The 18,262-nt window shown below is 43.6% G+C and overlaps 1 protein-coding gene across 1 annotated transcript in view; it reads right to left on the reverse strand.

Moving 5' to 3' along the window:
• Window positions 1-12,389, reverse strand: part of ADGRF5 (adhesion G protein-coupled receptor F5) — a 72,826-nt gene extending 60,437 nt beyond the window's left edge. The window contains 1 exon segment of the mRNA XM_038554260.1: window positions 12,029-12,389. The gene's annotated coding sequence lies outside the window, so the exon portion shown is untranslated.
• Between the last annotated feature and the right edge of the window lie 5,873 nt (window positions 12,390-18,262).

Consider the following 18,262-nt stretch of genomic DNA (forward strand, 5'->3'; position numbering starts at 1 on the left):
AGAACCCGAAGCTCAAAGGGATGCATTTAGGAAGCAATCAGTCAATGGTGAATGAATGAATGGATTAATGGAAGTGTGGGCTCTGAAGTGTTCCACCTCATAGCTTGTTTGTTTTTTTGAGGGGGGGGCGGCAGAGGGAGAGGGAGAGAATCTTAACCAGGCTCAATGTTGAGCATGGAGCCCAACACGGGGCTCAATCTCACAACCCGGAGATCATGACCTGAGCCAAAATCAAACTCAGGCACCCCCTACCCAATAGTTTTTGATACAATCCAATAGACAAGTCTGTTACTTGAGATTGTATTTTATGTCTTATCTAGTATCAAATATGTTGCACGCTTATGTGCTGACAAATACAGTGTTTTCTGCAGCCCCCAAATTGTGCTCTGCCAACACAAATGGACATGAGTCATGGTCCTTGCCCCCAGGAAGCTCTCAGTTTCATTGGGAAGGCACCAAACATAGATTGAAAAACGTCAAAGTAAAAACCACTATGTACTGAATGTCTACTATGTACCAAGCACAGTGCTGAGTGCAGTAAATATGTTAGCTCACTTAGTTTGCTTCTCACAATGATACTGTGTGGTAGGTATTTTTATCCTAATTCATAGATGAGAAAATGAAGGCCCTGAGAGGTTGCAGACTTTGCTCAGGACACACAGCTAGTAACTAACAGAGCCAGATCCACCCCCAAGTGAGATGCAGTGTGCAAGTGATAAGCCAGCCTGAAACTGAGGATGGGGGCAAAGCAGGGTGAATTTGGGAGTGGCCAGACTCTGAAGGATGGGTGATGCTTTAACATGAAATGGAGAAAGAAAAGAGAACCTCAGGTAAAGAAGAACAGCATAAGCAGAGGGAACAAAAGGAGCCCAAGGGTGAGGTTTAGCCGTCCCCTGAGCCCTCCGTGGAAGTTCCCTTGAGCAGCTTGCCCAACCACTGTGACGTAGGCTTGGCCATGGTCCTCAGGAGGGCATTGTTCTCCCAAATAATTACTGGCACCAAAGAAGGCAGAGCTATTTTTGCTGTGGCTTGGAAAGAGAATTTGGTGGCAGTAGAGCTCAGGTGATTCCCTCATTCCTGTAGTAGACTAGAGTGGAAAGAGCACCAGCTTTAGCAGAACAGGCTTGTGTTCTGATTCCAGCTCCACCACTCAGTAACCACAGGTGAGACACTTCACCCCACCAAGCCTCAGTTGCTGATATGAATGACAAGGATCACAGCACCCACCCTGCAGCATTTGCTGCAGGCATTAGAGATCGTGCCCACAAAGCACAAAAGGGCCTGGTCATCGCTGGAATTTGTTATGGGTCGAGTTGTGTCCCTCCAAAATTGATACCTTGAAGTCTAACCCCAGTTCCTCAGAATGTGACCTTATTTGAAGACACAGTTTTTAAACAGGTAATTAAGTTAAAATGAGGTCATTACCACGGGCCCTCATCCAGTATGATCAGTGGCCTTCTAGGAAAAGGAGATTAGGACTCAAACAGATGCCGAAGAAGGACCATGCAAAAATTCCAGAGGAAGATGACCATCTACCAGCCCAAGAGAGAGGCCTCTGAAGAAATCACCCCTGCTGGTATGTTGATCTCTGATTCTCACCTGTAGAACTGTGACAAAATAGATTTCTCTAAACTGTGAAACCACCCAGTCTGTGTTCCAGGTATACAATGCTAAGCTTTCTCCAAGGATCATGTCATTTAACCCCCTTGATGATCCTGTGGTACCATTCAATGTTCTCTACTTTTCAGAGGTAGAAACGGAAAGTTAGAAGAAGGAGTAACTCACCAAGGCCACAGAGCTGACACACAGTAGTGACAAAATTATAAGCTAAGCAGTCAATTCCTTTGGGGAAGATGTACCATTTGGGTTACAAGGCCTTCCTGGTGGAATACTGACAGGAATAAATGGGAAACTTTCTCTGTATGGACACTCGATCAGGCAACTGGGACTATGAGTTCTAGCCTCACTCTGCCACTAACCACTTGTGTGATCTGGGGCAAGTCCCTTTATCTTTCAGGTCTCAACTGTGTTATCAGCAAAGGCAGAGAGTTGACTTCACTCAGTATGGGAGTTGGCCTCTGAAGTCCCATGAATGTTCAAAGAGCCTAAAAATTCTCATGTTTATTTCAAAGGCCAAGGTAACCTCACTTTGCCTTCTGAGCCTAACCATAACTCTCTCTTATATTTATTCCACCCACCTCTGACTTACTATATGGTTCAGGTCTTCATTGCCTCTCACTGGCATCACTACAATGGCTTCTGTCTACATGGATACGAGATTAATTTTCTGGAAGTGCCTTCTCACACAGTATTCCCTGTTCAGCTCCTCATTGCTTTTAGAATAGAAGCAATTGTTTTCTTTGATACTCCAGGCCTTCCATGGCTGGGATTTTATATTCCAGAGCAAGCATCTTTAATAAGCATCAATTAGATTTTCAAGATGGTTGATTTTTTAGCATTTCATCATTTCAAATCAAGGTGGTTGATTTTTCATAATTGAAAATGGTGTAAGAGATTTTCCAGTGTTCATGCAAAACTAAAGATGCAAAAAAAAATCTTTGAGAATTAATCTTGGCAGTGGGGAGAGGCAGTTATTACCGTCAAACTATTTTCAATGCTTGGCAAAACCAAAATAATCCTGCCATTTACTTGATTTGGTAACCTCCATCTTTCCCTGCTCCTGGGACTCCGGATAATCACCACATATTCAAATTCTATCCATCCTTCAATGACAAGACAAAAGGTTGCCTCCAGGCTGGAGTTTGTTGATCTGTCCAGCTATAAATAGTCTCTACTTCCTCTGCCACCCACTTAATCTAGGCCCTTAACCTTCCTCCTTGTGTTATATTTATTGTTCTAAGTATATTATGGAGCAATTCTATTTATTCCCTTACCATGTATCCATTTCTGTATTCATTCACTGCACAAGCGTTGATTAAATCCTGCTAAGTGCCAGGCGCTCTGCTAGGTGCAGGGAAAGAGACAGGAAACCAAGGAATGATCCCTGTCTCCATGGAGCTTAGAGTCTAATGGCATAGATGAGCATCACTGAAGAATCAGGTACACAATTCATTGTTTCACTATGACTGTGAAAGCGTGACCAAAGGAGAATAATCAGAACACTACTCTGTTATTGAGCACTTACTATGTGCCAGGCACCGAGCTGAGCATTTACTGTTTAAATCTTCTAATCCTCACAGCAATTCCAGTGCAGGGGTTTTAGTATGATATGTAATGAACAGCACGCTATCAAATAGATTGAGCCGCAGAATGGTTAAATATTTTGCTCCAAGTCGCACAGCTAGTAACTGCCAGAGCCAGAATGTGAGCCAGAGAAATCTAACTTCAGAGCCCATCCTTTGAGCTACCGTGCTGAACTGTCTAGTAAAGTCTAATTAACAGAGGGACATGACCTAGTTCTGGGGATCTGTGGAAGGCATCCTGGAGGAAGTGCTTAACTGAACTGAAATCTGAAGTGTGAGTTGCAATTAACTGAAAACAAAAGAGAGTTCAGAGGGAGAGGAACATGAGGGTTCCAGGCAGAAAGAAGATCATGCGCAAAGGTCCTGAGGTAGAAAAATGTATGGAATATTCAAGGATTGGCAAATGGGCCAGAGTGCCTAGAATACCAAAAGGAACCAGGGGCTGGATATGAGAGGGCTGCTGAGGTGAGCAGGCACCAGGGCAGGCAGGTACTTGCAACCATAGGAGTGGTGAGATTGATTAGGAAGACAGTAGAGACAGTAGAGATGACATTCTAGGACTGAGGCCCACAGAGTTCCAACAACCAGAGGTCCTATCAAAGAAGATGATTGAGCCAAGACATTTGGGAAGAGACAGTGTAGATTTTTCCCATATGTAACCTACTTGGCTCTACTGTCACACATAGTAGTGATGGTACATGTGTGACTTTCTTTTTAAGAAAGGAGCATGGAGCCTGCTTCTCCCTCTGCCTATGTCTCTGCCTCTCTCTTTCTCTCTCTGTGACTATCATAAATAAATAAAAAAAATTAAAAAAAAAAAAGATTAAAAAAAAAAGAAAGGAACTAATTCTATTGCATATGAGAACTATATCAAGGGAAGCCATGCCTCTTACTAACGCTTGGCCTGTGACTGGCTAACTAGACAAGTTAAAGAAGCCACTGGCCTGTCTCCCTATTCCCTGCTTTGCATGTTCTAGGACACAGATTACATGTTCACATAGCTATTTTTAAACATGTACTTCTGATCAAAATAGTAGGCGAGAGGGACGCCTGGGTGGCTCAGTGGTTGAATGTCTGCCTTGGGCTCAGGTCGCGATCCTGGGCTCCTGGGATTGAGTTCCACATCAGGTTCTCTGCAGGGAGCCTGCTTCTCCCTCTGCCTATGTCTCTGCCTCTCTCTGTGTCTCTCATGAATAAATAAAATCTTAAAAAATATATAGTAGGCGAGAGACTGGAAATAATATATGCATACATTACGTCATTCTACTACTGGAGAATAATTCAAAGCAGATCCTTTTGATTGTAGATGCCAAATGGTAATACCACATTTCAGGAGGAAGGACTTCCATTGCAAATTTTGCTGGGATTATTACTCTTTGCTCATCTCCATGCGGCAACAGGGTATCATCAGTAAACTCCCTCCCAAACTGTAGAAATACAGATTAAAAATCCTCAAGTATAACTTTAAGAGTCTGCCCTCACAGATCTGTATTTTCAACTGCAGAGGTGATAAGACTTATCTTTGCTGACATTATTTAATGAGATGATTCATCTCTCGCACATGCAGAACTAGAAGCTAAATATTTATTTAACACGAACACGAAACACAATGCCAATTAAAGGACTGCCTTGAAAATTTTTTCTATTTAATTTTCCCTTGCCTTGAAATAAGGTCCTACTGCAGCATTGTGTCAGGGTGGCTCAGGACGATCAGATTACAGAAGAACATTTGTTTGTACACAATGGAGTCAAGTTTTCCAAAACACACTGCACATGTGTGCAGCGTTGATAACCTTTTATCCTTCGTTCCTTGTTGTAAATCCCTGGAGGATTTTAACCTTTAAGCAAGAGATTGCCATCTTTATGAAAACATTAAGTTCCTAACTCTGCCCTTATCTCATCTATCTTGCTACTTTCATTTACCATGTGGAGGGGTTTCCCTAAACCCTGGCAAAACAATGCCGGGGGTGCATGCCAGTTGTGATGGAGGGTGGCCCTGTGGTTGGCTATAGTGCTGCTGGATAGAGCATCAGAGGGCTTGGGTATGGGTCCAAACCTTACAGCTCTGTGGTTCTAACCTTCATCAAGTGAGATTCCAAAGAATACTGGAGTATTAATCATAATATGAATGGACCAATCGGAGCAGTATCTGCTCTTGTGCAGGAGCAGAGGCCTGGAGGCCGTCATTCTGGACAGTGGGGAGGTCTGTGGGAGGGTCCGAGGGCTGGGAGGCTGAAATAGAGGTGGGTGGCGGGGGAGGGGGGTCATTCTGAGCATTCCAGGGGCTCAAGGCTGCCATTTACAACATGGTTTAAAATATTCCAACAATTTAATAATTGGCAGGGCCGCCTTAGCCTTCTGTGTCTCCTGCTTTCAGGAGCCCTTTATTCCCTTCATCTCCTGAGACAAGGCATTGTTGTCTTTGGCCAGGGACTTCATTTCTCTGAAATTTTCTTTTCTCCCTCTAGGAATTCTGTCAAACTTTAAGAATAAGGTGTGCATGCCACTCAAAATGAAAAAAAAAGTATTATTTTTCCCCCCAAAATTCAGTACCCTGAGAAGTTGGGAACATTCCAAGGTTCTTTAATTGAGACAGTTTGATATTTGCCAGTGTCATGGGTTCTAGGTTTATGAAGCCACGTAGTACCTCCTCCTTCATGCCGCCCCTCCTCCTCTTGGGTGTCTTATAACTCCAGTTTTTACTCCTTTCCTCCCTCCCCTGTGAGTCCTCCTCCTCATCCACAACTGCCCCACCATGCACTTGCCTAAAACTGTCCTGGGTCCTCCTTTCACCCCCCGCCTTGACATACTCTCTCTTAGGGAGCTCGCCCACTTCCATAATTGTAGTTATCTTACTATGTGAGAGTTCCCAAAACTTTATTTCCACCCTGATCTCTTTGCTACACATCAGGAGCGTCTCCCCAACCATACTATACGCACCTGGGTCAAAATTAAGCTCCTCTAAGACTGAATGTCATTCTTCTCTCCCACTGCTATCTCCTGACCCATATTTTTTCCAGATTTGCCAACAGCTGGCCTCGCTGTCAGGCTTCCCAGGCTCACCCCTGAACAGGTAGTGAGCAGGAGAGGACGCAGCAATTCAACCAGCCACTAAGTCCTGTCACTGCCTCCACTGCTGCTTGCTTTCCCCTGGCTGCCACCCTGGTTCGGACATGATCGTCTCACATCTGGATGGTTGCAGTAATCTGAATGGGCTTCTCACTCTTTCCCCCACCCTGATCAATAACCCCAACACACTATCAGCAGATTCATTTGCCTAGAACACTATTTTTCATAGATTGCTGTCTCCCACATTCAAATTCTTCATTTTCAAATGACCAAGGAATATTTGGACTACTGCATCTGGTGAGCACGATCCCTGAAACCTAAGTGTGAACCCAGCTCTGCTGCGTTTTTCTTCGACCACACTCGCATATGTAGTAGGCTGACAAGCTTTCATTGTGCCTCCTCTTGCTAAATGTGTCTTAAATATTAACCATAAATACTGGTCAAATGGATTGCTGCCTATCAGCTTCTTCTCAAACCATTCTTGGCAACTGAAATGTCCCATTCCTCCTTTCTGAGCTTTACTCATTCCAGGTCTTGCTATTCCCTTAGTAACAGCAACAATCATTACTATCATTTACTATCATTACTATCATTTATCAAGCTCATGCTACGTGCCAGGCATTAGACTAAGCACTCTGCGAGCACTTGGCTCATTTCATCCTTAAATCCTGTATTGGAAGAACTATCATGGTCCCCATTTTACAGATGAGGAAACTGAGGCATGAGTAAATTAAATAACACACCTGAGGTCACATGGTAAAATAGTTAAATCTGTTGCCCAAGTCTGAACTCTTTAATCTTTACAGCATACTGCCTCTTTTCTCGTCTCCTCCAGAGATGCGTCTTTCTCTTGTCTACACTGCATGTCTCTGCCATGTGGAGCTTTTCACAGTGCATTGTGACTATTGCAGCATAGCATGGTCATTAGGCATGACTCCAAAGTCAGGCTGGGTGAGCTGGAGTCCCGACTATACTAGTTGCTGGCTTTGTGTGCCTCAGGCAACTTACTTAACTGTAAATCCCTACATCAATAAACTAGCTCCTATAATAGCATTTGATGTAGTTTATGGAACAACTACCTGAATTAACCACCTTTGTAAAACACTGAGCATAATGGCACATACTAAACACTCATCAAGTATTACCAGTTATTATTAAAATTCCCCATGCCTCTCCGTTGCCTCCTGTTAAGAGTGTAAGCTAAGTAAAGGAAAGGATTCTCTGCCTTGGTAATTCCAGAGCACTTAGCAAATCTATCCAGCAGATGCTTCCACCAAACTGTGCCTTTGAAGGTTTCAGTTTGGAGATGATTTTTAGGAAATAGGTAAGATTTCAGTTATTGAAACTTCACGACTGGAATCATACAATGTGAGCTGAAATGCTGAGTTGATAAATAACTTGTGAATTCTGGGAATAGCGTTCCCAGAGCCCATGCAGATATTTTGGTCAGCTAGCCTTCCCACGATACCTACTCATGAACATTGGGACATTGACATAAGCTGATAGAGCCCCTCCTCGTGTTCTCTATACAGGACACAAACATGACAGTGATGAGCAAAACTAGTTTGCACTATATTGAGAGATGTTGGCAGGGAAGGGGGATGGTCCTTGGAGCATGTTTTATGATTAAAAACACCCCTGATTTTCTATCTATCTATCTATCTATCTATCTATCTATCTATCTATCTATCTATCATCTATCTCAATCCAGAAAGCAGTGGGTCATATAAACTGCTACAGTTAGTGGTGAATTTCCTTGTAATATAGACTTTTAAAAAGTTTAAGTAAAAAACACTTGAAACTTACAGAAAAAATAAAACTGAATACTGTGATCCTTACACCTCTGATTTAACAAATGCTACATTTTACATGTTTGCCGTAGATTTTGTTTTTAAGAAGTAAAATGGTCCGGATATAGTTAAGGCTCCTTTGTGTACCTTCCTGACCCCAGTTTTTCTCCTTCCCTTCCTAGAGGGAAGGTAATATCTTGAAGTTGCAGTTTAGTATTTTCATTCTGGTTTTGTACTTTTACTTTTTGTGTATGTCTATGTGCTCCTTATACTATTGTCTTGTTTTAAAACTTTACACAAATGGTATTTACTTTATGTATCTTTTTGCATACCTGGTTTTTTCCAGTTCAGTTTTTGAAATTTGTCTGTGTTGATTCTTACAGATCAAGTTCATTTCCTTAATTGCTATAAAATACTGTTTATTTTTGTAATAGTGATTAAATTTTATTTTATTGATAGACTAAGCACTTTGCAAACACTTGGCTCATTTCATCCTTAAACCCTGTATTGGTAGAACTATCATGGCCCCCATTTTTTTTTTCTTCTGCATGTGCACATCGATATGTTTTTTCTAGGAATGTTTAGGTTTGGGATACTTTCATGTTTTCAGAAAAAGAGTTATGTTTCCATCTCAACCGAAAAGCAGATAACAATGATGCTTTCATAAAATTTTAACATTTCAATATAAGCATTTCTGAAAAAGGAGAACTTATCCTGAAAAGGAGAATTAGTATCTTTGTCATCCTTTTTTTCTGGGGATTGGGACACACATGTTAAAGTGACATTGAATAAAATGGATGACCCACCATAATCATTTGGCACAAGAAGAGCACATCCTGTTTACCTAGAACATTTCATCTGGTTTTGTAAAATCTACAAGTAACAGTGAGCCAGTATATCTGCCATGAAATCAGCAGTGTGGCATTGCCATTGTCGGGAACTGGACAACTGCATTCTCACATGCAGGTGTGAGATGGGTCTGTCCCTGTCATAGGCAGCAGCAGCCAGAATCTTAACACAAGTTGCTCGTGTGCTCACAGCTGCTGGCGCTTCCAGCCCCAACTTCTCCGGCACACGAACAGGGCTTGCTTCTGCTTCTCCATGTAGCTACTTTATCCCTTACAGTTAGGACTCAGTGGTTTGCAACCCTAGCTATATAAAAGAATCACTTTGGAGATTAAAACACACACAGCGCGCGCGCGCACACACACACACACACAAACAGACAACATGCCTCTTGCCCAGAGATTCTAATTTAGTTGCCCCAGAGATATGTCTAGGCATTGCTTTCCTTGTGATACTAATGGACAACAGGTGTTGGAATCTGCTAAAATCTGGTCCAGGCAATAGCTTGATCTATCTATAGGATCCTGGCAAAACTGGGAATCTGTGTTGCTACAAAGCAGACAGAACCCATCCAAATCATGTTAATTATTCCACAAGCCTTCTAGCCTCACATTACTACCCAAAAATGGGGTTGGAAAGCCAGAGACCTGGGTTTTTTTTTTCTTATCTTGTGCCCCAAAAAGATCCAGTGTGTGATGCAGGCAGACCACTTGGTGTCTGAGTCTTTCATTTTTGTGTTTCATAAAACGAGATGGGACATCTGCTTCCCCTGTGATGGGGTGAAAGAAGGGGCAGTCTCTGCATGGGGCTAGCGCCAGGCAGTATGGTCAAGTGATTAAATGGATTAGCCACACCCAGGAGAGGGATCCGGGTAGGCAAATTTAACAGGATGCTCAAGAAGCACTATAGAATGTCCAAAATTGGCAGGGCCAAGTGACCTTCTAATTGGGATAGCAAAACCTTGGACAGGACAAGAAAATACCAAATAACAACTGAAAGTATCTTGTGATTATTCTTGGATTTGACATTGCTCATTTGCAACTTCTTTCCAGACCCCCCCTCCATGACCCATATCAACTTGTTCATAATGATTTTTTCTTTTTTACTTGTAACATTGTATACTGGAGAAAATAAAAGGTCATTCTTTTACAGAAGGGTGAAAGAGGTAAAAACTGAACTTATCTGTTTAAAAAATTTATTATCCATTAAATTAAAAGTGAATCTCTCCCACTCTCATCCTATCTTCCCTGGACCAACCACTTGATCTAACTGGCTTTTAGCTAGCTAGCTGGCTAGCCATTCATCCATCTATCCAATTCGTTCTCCTTTCCTTTCCTCTCCTCTCCTCTCCTCTCCTCTCCTCTCCTCTCCTCTCCTCTCCTCTCCTCTCCTCTCCTCTCCCCTCCCCTCCCCTCCCCTCCCCTCCCCTCCCCTCCTCTCCTCTCCTCTCCTCTCCTCTCCTCTCCTCTCTTCTTCTTTTTTTCCAAAACAAGGTTGCTTTTGATGGCCATTAGGAGGGAAGGCCAGACCTCCAGTTGGAAAATCTAGAGTTTAGTCTGTAGGAAGCTATTATTAATATTATTTGCCGAAGCCAAAATCAACACAAAAGTAATAATGATAAAAATGAATAAAACTGCTTTGGACTTTTCTAAGTGATAAAAGAGCTGTTCAAAAAAAAAAAAAAAAAAGAGGGAACCCTGGGTGGCGCAGCGGCTTAGCACCTCCCTTTGGCCCAGGGCGCGATCCTGGAGACCCTGAATCGAATCCCACGTCGGGCTCCCGGTGCATGGAGCCTGCTTCTCCCTCTGCCTATGTCTCTGCCTCTCTCTCTCTCTCTGTGTGACTATCATAAATAAATAAAATTTAAAAATAAATAAATAAATAAAAATAATAAAATAAAACATAAAAAAAGAGCTGTTCACATACACACACACACACACACCCCTCCCCCCATGTATCAATTTATATTTTGGTGAGAGAAGGTGCTGTTAAAGATCGATAAATGAATCTGACAATGGTAATTTATTGTACTCTGTGCCTTGGCTTTTCCTCAGAGCTGAGAAGACAGAAATAACTGGTACGATGCATAGCACACTATTGATGGGATAATTGGGGAGAGGAGAAGAAAAGAGTGGGTAATGGAGGGTGTTAGAGATATTCTAGTACAGTAGGAATATCTTCATGTGCTACTGGTACAATTCAGACATGAAAGACCAAAGCCATGAGCCCTTTATGAAAGGAAGAACTGAGTGCCAGTGAAGTGGCACAGCCTGGCTTTCTACAAAGCTTAAGAAAACATGGTTTAAGCAAGCCACACATCAGAGAGCCTTCCTCCTTCTAGAATGCACAAGACAAGTCTACTCAGTTCCTAAAGCCAGCACTTTTCTTGACTTCCTTCCCAGCACTGACTGTAAACCCTTTCCCCTGGGTTATGGGGGAGAGGTGACAGTTTAACATTTCGGAGATCACTCCTTGTCTGGAGGACTGCCTGGGAGCTGAGAGAATACTCGGTGCTGCTCCTAATAAACATGGTGTAGCTTCTTGCTTTGTCAGCACAACTGCCACATGGCTGCCTGGCCATGGAAACACTCATGACAGCATTGATGAATTCTCTGGTCTTTATAGTATTTTCTGGCTCAGGGATGGGAAAATTCCAAGAAAGAAAGAAAGAAAAGAAGAAAGATAGAGAGAAAGAAAGAAAAAGAAAGAAAGAAAGAAAGAAAAGAAGAAGAAAGAAAACGAGAAAAGAGAAGATCCCCTATCTCCCTCCAAAGCTCCCTCTCGAACCTCCCTCCCGAAAGAAAGAATAAAGAAAGAAAAAGAAAGAAAGACAAAAGGAAAGCTCTCTTTATTATAGAGAAAACCCTTAAAAGATACCAGCTGGTTGAATGATGCACAATCTCCCTAAACACAGTCTCATCAATTTGGCCAACAGCCTGCACAATGCTCTTGACCAAATATGCTTTACTCTGGCAACATCCATGTTAGAGCTACACAAAAGATGACCAGGCAAAGAGGATAATAACTGGACGATGTCTTAAAAGGAGGGTCGAAGTGACTGAGGTGCCACTGAGGTCTTGCTACAGAGGGAGGAGAAGAACAGCAGGAGAATACGCGTACCTGTCCAGCACCGCCGTCCCCAGGCTGGCTTCTGCTCTGATCAGACGACTAAAACCATCCAGGTTTCCACTATGAGGCCATTTGCCCCGCAGTCTTCAAGGAAACCTACACCCGATGAAGGCAAAGCCGAGCAGGATTCATTGTGAGGGCTCGGGCAGGACTGGCAGCTGGGTGCCGAGCTCGGCCTCCCCTCTCTCCCGCGCCTCCCCTGCCCGTGGTGCTCCTCCAAGCCTCACAGCGCCATCCGTGAGAGGCTCGCTGCTGTTTGAAAAACAAGAAGTGATTTCCTGGTCCTCTTCCCCGGATGGCGTGTGCGATTTCCCTTACGCCCATGGGAAGTCCTTCAGATCCTTCTTATCTAGAAACCTCTCCACCGAGTGGCCAGACTTGTTTGGCCAATGCCCCTAGTCCTGGCTTTGCTTTCACCAAAGAAAAAATCAGAAAAATGAAACTAAAGCAACCCCCAAATGGGTTAGAGCTAAGATGTAGGATGCCTTGTTTAAACCTTTGAACGATGTTCTCTAAATTAGATTGTGTTTTCAGAGTGGAAGGAAAACAAAATTATTGATGAGTCCTTGTGTCTCACAGTGTCAAGAAGTCAGAGAATTAAAAAAAAACAATTCCTAGAGTATGAAAAGACCTAAAGCTGCCATTAGCTTTAGCCCTAGACTTGAGAGAGAGAGAGAGAGAGAGAGAGCTGTACTTCCAATCTGCCACATGAAGGGGACAGCTGGTTCTCTCAGATTTCCAGGAAAACTCTATGGATATTTATGTGACAAATGCTGTGATGCTTAAAATACCATCTTGATAACAGCACTAATATTTAAAGATAAGAAGATGCATGGAAAAGGGCCAGTTGGTGGATTGCATTCAGGTCATTGGCTTTTGTTTTTGTTTTTGTTTTTTTAATAATTAATTTATTTGACAGAGAGAGAACACAAACAGGGGGAGTAGCAGGCAGAGGGAGAGGGAGAAACAGACTCCCTGCTGAGCAGGGAGACTGACACGGGGCTCAAACCCTGGGATAATGACCTGAGCTGAAGGCAGATGCCTAACCAGCTGAGCCACCCAGGGGCCTCAGGTCATGGGTTTAAAGACAAATTATGATCAGAGGTGTTGACCTGGAAGTGACCTCCCCATCCTCATTTTAGAAGTTAGGAAACCAAGACCCATGGAGAAACAGTGACTTGCCCAAGGTCAGAACACAGATGACAAGCAATAGATGCCCATTCACCTGTTCTTATACGTGAGTGTGGGGAATGTTGTTTGATTTCCTACTCTGCACTGCGACCTGTGGAGAGAGGCTAGTGAACGAGGCCTGGACCCCAGGAATCTGCATTGTAAATTAAGTCTCCAGTTTGAGTCTGATGCATGTAGTCTCCAAACTGTTTAGAGAGACCCTTGTGATGTCACACCAAGGACTCTGGTGTCGAACTGTAGGGATTCAAACGATAGTCCCACAGGTTTCTATTTCTGTGGCCTTTCACACATTACAGGACTCCACGGAGACTGGGTTTTGTTTTGTGTGATAGTGGATAACGGTACCACTGAGTTCACAGGCTCGAGTGTGAGCCTGGCAGAGAGGAGGAGCTCTCTGGGGACCTGGGCTCTCATTCTACAAGCTCATACTCTTTTCCTGTTCCACCCCCAACTTTCTCTCCTTTTTGCCCACCTTCCCATCTGCTCAAAGACATCACCCTTAGACATGCTGACAACTACCAGGGGTACTCAGGCTTAAGACAAAAATGAAGAATTTTGGCAAAAAAGAGGATGAATTTCAAGGAGGACATGGGCAGTGACGAGCACTGGGGGCTACGTGGACACACTGAGTCACTATATTGTACCTTTCAAACTAATATCACCCTGTATGTTAACTAGCTGGAATTTAAATAGAAACTTTAAAAAAAAATAAGGAAATATAGGCCATCCCAATCAGGTGGTGACTCTCACTTGGAAAAATGAACAAAGGAGGATGAACCTCCACAATGTCATTCTGCTTCTCGGCACTGGTTCTCAACTGTATTCTCTAGTCCACTCCATGTCGTTGTTAGGACTTGGTTGGACAGTTTGGTAGTCAGGGCCCCACAAAGAAAATATGGAGTCAGGATGGCTAAAATAAAACAGCACTGACATCCTGTTTTGCAGCCCAGACAGGACCGCACTAGCATTCTGTTTCGCAGGCTTTGCAGAAACGACTTCTGCAAAATGTCCTAAAATAAGACAGTAAACCACAAAGCATTTGTCAATATCCTGGTCAAGGGGCAGTTAAGACCTAAGCCCCGTGATGTCAACAACAACAAAAAAACATCAGCACATGGACAGCAACCTAGTAGGTAGACAGATATATGACCAAAGATCTGATGGGCATGACTTGGCAACCCTGATGGTTTACGATAGTTCTGCAAAAGAGCTCATAGAAATCCCTAACTCCCAGGAGGCAACTTTCTCAGGGACCCCCTCTCTCTCTGGGAGTGTAATACTATTGCTCAATAAACTTTGCTTTGCTGCCCACCACTCTTGGTCTGGTCTACCCCTTCATTCTTTGAAGCGGGGTGACCAAGAACCACGGGCACTAAAGGCAGAGAAATCCTGAAGTATCATCATTGGGAGATTTGGTGTTTGCCCATCCCAGCTGACTCTCCAGGTCCTCCTTGCCGCAAGCCCAAGTGGCTGGGGAGCTCAGGGAAGGGAACTTGCTCCCTAAGGCCAGGAGTGCATCGTGATTGGTCTAAAGCACACTGGTCTCATTCTCCTGGCTGGGCAGCGGAGCTTGCTTGGACATGAGGCCAGTCGTGGATGCACATTACCTCTGGATTTACCATTAGGGGCACAATAAAAATCCTTATTATGTAAACCAGTTCCAGTTGGGTTTTCTGTTATTTGTAGCTAAAAGCTAAAAATAGTTAATGTGGTGAATCACCATGAAGAATACATCTTTCGAGTCTATATAAAATACTATTCTTGCCCTAAAAAAATATTAGGAAGAGCATTAAAGCACATACTCACAGAGCCGGATGGCTTCAATTGTATTCCAAAATATTCCAAATTAATTTCCCGTGTTAGGTATTTGAGGTATTAACTTTTTCTCTAGGAGATGGGCAAAGATACCCCAGATTCTTTCTTATACTAAAAAATCTATAATATTAAATATAAGTAGTGGAAGAGCACCCCAGTCTTGAAAACCCAGAGTAGCCTGGGGATGAGAGTATGGACTCCAGATCTGCCCACTAGTGGCTCTGTGGAAACTCAACAGGTTATTTAATCCTTCTGTGCCTCAGTTTCCTCACTTGCAAAATCAGAGTAACAATAGCTCCTACCTCAGGTTTGCGGTGAAGATTAAAATACTTGTAGCAGTGCCTGGCATGTAGGGAGCAGGTGTAAGTGTTGGCTGTTGTTATCTCTGCCAGAAAGAACCTTTTGCAGTCATAATCGCTACCTGTATGGATTTGATAGTGTCTCCGCCTTTGCTTTCTGCTAGGTTTGCCTATAGCTCAGCAGAGATTGGCCCTTTAAAGAAGCCTTTGAAATATATCTTGTCTTTGTCATGAGATGTGCTCCTTTGGGAGTAACTTGAGTGCATGGGGATAAACGTAGATAAATGACACTGGCTATGTTGGGGAGGAATGAAATAAAACCAGAGGACACTGGACATGAATGTGGTAGTAAAGGACACTAAAAGAATTTTGCTGGCTAACCGCTGTGGAAAGTAACTGTGGGACAGAACTACATGCCCAGTGGCCGGTTAGCCCACTCTAGGAGAAAGGGAAATTTCCAGACCTCAGTACTCACAAAAAAAGTAACAGTGTTGGGGAGCTTGACATCCAAGTCTTTTTGTTACTCTTTTTGTAAATACCAAGGTCTGGCCTGAAGAAACATCCTGCCTTCCAAGCAGCTCTGAGCTCCGGGGGTAAATGCTTCTTCTAAAAAGCTCTGAGATTTCCTGCTTGGGTTGGGTTGTGGGTGGGCTGTGGGTGCAGCTGGCTCTCTGACCTGGAATGGGGTGTTGCCAAGGTGGCTGTCCCTTCACTTCCCTGAGGACCAATTCCTCTCTCACCCACAGGCCGGTTTGTTGCTAGGAACATTCTGTGCTTGTCCACTCACTTTACAATGAAAACAAAGACAAATAAAAAATGGAACCACCATATGGTCTCGGCTGCAACCCAGGATTAGCTGCTGATGGGGAGACTTTGCCCTGTCGCGGCTAAGGTGTCAAGCAGCTGTGACAGAGGTACCTCTCCTGCATTCTAAGATGCTGGAGTCCATGGCAAGTCAAACCCAAGCCTCTTCCAGCAGGCTGTGGTGGTGTAGCCAGAGTAAGTAATTCACCAGTCATGTTAAATGTGTTTGTAGGCATGACATTTCCCTTAGGACTTGAGGGTATGACCTCATTCTGTACAGAGCTGTTTTCTCAGACACAAAGGTTGGCACCAAATTAACACGTATTTCCAGCATGCTCCAGGCTGCTTCATGGCCCAACCCTTCCCTCTTGCTCAACTAGGTAATTGTTAGTCTCCTTTTAAGTCATAGATGTTATTTCTTCCAAGGAGCCTCCTCCACTCCCTCCCAGCCTGAGACAAGTGTTCCTTCCCCCCAGACCCATAATTCCAGGTACATGTCTTTTTGCAGTTACCACATTGCATCTGAATGATTATTTTAATGCATTGATTGTAAGCAGCTGGAGGCAGGGACTAGTCTTATTTATCATATGCCCAGCAACTAGTATCCTGCTGGCACATAGTAGGTGATCAATAAAAGCGGAAAGAAAATGAAACTGCTCCATCTCATCCATTGCTGGTCCTCCCTCTTAACATTGGCGTGTCCCATGGCTCAGTCCTTGCAACTCTTTGCTAACACTTATTTCCCAGGTGGGCTCCAGCACGGTTTAAATCTTTGTGCTGATAACTTCCAACTGCACATCTCTATCACAGACCTCGCTCCTGAATTCCTGACCCATATATATCCAACTGCCTACTTGATATCTCTACTTGGATATTCAGGAGGCTCTCAAACTGAACATGACCAAAACTAAAGTCCTGATCTGCTCCCCCTCCAACAGTCTCTCTCATCTTAGTAAAGGGCATAGCCATCCTTCCCAGTGGCCCAGACCACAACTCTAAAAGTCACCCTCGAGCTCTCCCTCGCATAGTCTGTCATTTGTCATCAAATCCTATCATCTCTACCTTCCAAATATATGCATTTCTTACCCCTTCCACCATCATCATTCTCATCAAGCCATCATTATCTCTTGACTGCATTACTATCATGGCCTCTAGTTGGTCTCTGTGCAACACTACGGTCAGAATGGCCCTCATAAAGAGGACACTATGTGATGTCCACCTCTACTCAGCCTTCCTGTGCTCTCATCAGTCATAGTTGAAGTGAAAATCTCTTCAATGGTCTGTAATGCCTACACCCCTGGGCACTGCTTCTTCCTTTGATTCCTCTCCTACTTCTCTCTCTGCTCATTCCTATGGCTTCAGGCGTGCTGGCCTCCTTGCAAGCCAGGCACAACTCCACCTCAGAGTCTTTGCATTTACTGTGCTCTCTGTCTGGAATGCTGTTTTCCCAGAGAGCCTTTTGTATCTCTCCCTCCTTTGTCCAGACAACACTTTCTAACTGAGGCCTTTGCTGACTGCCATATTTAGCATTTCCTAATCCCTCTTCCCTGATTAATTTTTTTCCCATTTCACATATCACCTCTCGTGCACTCTAATGTATCTGTTTGGTTTATTGTCTGTTTCCCCTTCCATCCGCATTACTAGCATGTCAGCTCCTTTAGGGCAGGGAGGCTTATTTTGTTCACTAAAGAAGAGTATTTGAGAGTGTAACACACAAACTTACGAATGCCAATGCTACAGTAGGAGTATATACACAGCACAAGGATGTACATAATGGTTCAACTCGCAAAACCTTCCCACCTCCACATCTTGGCAGGGTAAGTCCTGTTTTTTTAAACCCACAACCAAATGCTGGTAACCCTTTTGACCCCCTGTGGCCCAGGGTCAGCTCTCTTTTGGTGTTTCTCTAACAAGGCCAGGAAAATTCCCCCCGGCACTGACCTGTCCTTATGCAAGGAAGGAACCAACAAATAATTGAGCAGTTTTATAGTATACAAATGGTCTTTTTCTTATCGTTTGTGTGTATATCTTGGCAGCGTCTCTGCTCATTGGAGCTGGTCATATTTATACTCAGCTGGGGCCTCTCAGGTTTGATCTGTACTTGCTATTACTGGGC

Source organism: Canis lupus, chromosome 12, assembly GCF_011100685.1.
Source record: "Canis lupus familiaris isolate Mischka breed German Shepherd chromosome 12, alternate assembly UU_Cfam_GSD_1.0, whole genome shotgun sequence".
NCBI classification, from domain to species: Eukaryota; Metazoa; Chordata; class Mammalia; order Carnivora; family Canidae; genus Canis; species Canis lupus.